Below are 1,843 nucleotides of genomic sequence, written 5' to 3'. Positions count from 1 at the left end.
CCCCATAAAATCATGGATGCCCTGACTTCTGGGGCAGGTGCCTTTTCTCATTTCCCTTCCTCCATCCTTCAGCAAACTGGCTAGAAGGCAACGCTTCCCTCTCTACCCTTATTTTCCTCGTCAAGTGAAACCTGAAGAAGCTGATCAGAGATTGGCCAAAGAGAAAAGTGTTTGTATTCAGCCCCTTTGGTCTCGTCCTCCATACAATCTCTTTCGCCATGATCACCAGGCATAGAAAGACAGCTTGCCCTTCCTTTAGGAAAGCGGTGGGGTGATCTTCACGACGGATTCAGTTGACATCTGGATCCATCTCACACGCGACAATAGGTGTTCGGTATAAACCCACAGCAATGCTCAGCCACTGGACGAGTGCATGCAAGACCGTCTCATCAGCCTGCAAGCATCACGATCATGCTCAGCTGACAGCACTTCCGTGCCTGTATAGTTTTCTCGAACAGGCAAAGCTCGAACAGGCACTGACATGCAAGATATTTTTGGAAGTTATCCATCGGTCTCGCGCCGACAGTTATCCGGGAAAGAGCAGCAAGCTGATCTTCTTCGACGCCCAAGATCGCTCCAAGAACGTCGTCGCACTTTTCGTCCACTAATCTATAGAAAGCTAAAGTGGACTGTCCGCCTATCGCAGTGTCCAACTAGCTGAGGAGTGGAAGCGCTTGAAGACATTCCACTTCCTAAATACCCTCTCTCGGTTTTTGTTTGACCCAGGACTGCAGTTCCGTTAAAGAGACCAGCTGGGGAAATACGTGTCTGGCGAACGGCGACCACATCTGCTCATCGTCAATGAAGCGCCGTCAATGAGATGCTGTAGCCTTAGCGCATGTCTGCGCATCATCAAGTACGGCATGCCCAGGCCACCACACAGCAGGTGTTGACAGCATACAGATTACCTGACCACAAGGAGCGGAAGAGTATACGCTCCAACTTAGACGGTGGCTGGAACAAGGTATGACGGTCCAGCAGTAGTAGATGACGGATGCAATGTGCGCGTTATCCACCTCTGTCTGACCTTTCAGAGATAGCTTCCTCTCGTCCCATTTATGAGTGAGAGTAGTCACTCGGTTCGTTACCTCATCCCAGTTTTCGTCCATCTGGAAGTCTGGACCAAACCAGATCTCGAGCAATTTAACCGGTCCGTCCATCAAGCGCCCAACGACACAGTTGGATGGCAGGGAACTGCTTCTCTAGGTGCCGAGCCATAAGCCCACTGATTTTTCCTAGTTAATCGCCGCTCCTGAAACCGCATCGTAGTCCCTAAGAGCAGTACCGATCATTTCGATGTGTTTATTTTCTGACACCACTACGGTGACGTCGTCAGCATATGTCGACACGCATCTCCTACATCTTAGGTTATGTGGGATGCTCCTCAACGTCTCCAGATTGTGTATTAGTGACTCGAGAGTCAGTACATACAAGAGGGATGAGAGGGGAAGCCTTGGGGGACTGAACACATGATGTTGAACGGTTCTGAGAGTTGACCGTTCATGCTGACTACTGATCAGATGTCGCAGTGCATTGCAGCGATTCAGCCTCTGAATACAGACCCTAAACCTGCTGCCTTCAAGACCGCCGCCAAGTATAGATAGTCGACCCTATCGAAAGCTTTAGACTGATCTAAATTGACCAGGGCCTCACTCGTGCCAGGGCCTCACTCGTGCCAGGGCCTCACTCGTGCCAGGGCCTCACTCGTGCCAGGGCCTCACTCGTGTCAGATGGAGGTGGTCGTGGATGGATCTTTTCTAGATAGCGCATGTCTGCGCCTCCCCAACCCATTCACTAATACTATAAAAAGAGACAAATCCCTTCACAAAATTTAAATCTGAAG

The sequence above is a fragment of the Octopus bimaculoides genome, chromosome 2, assembly GCF_001194135.2.
Source record: "Octopus bimaculoides isolate UCB-OBI-ISO-001 chromosome 2, ASM119413v2, whole genome shotgun sequence".
NCBI classification, from domain to species: Eukaryota; Metazoa; Mollusca; class Cephalopoda; order Octopoda; family Octopodidae; genus Octopus; species Octopus bimaculoides.
This window is presented reverse-complemented; position numbering follows the sequence as displayed.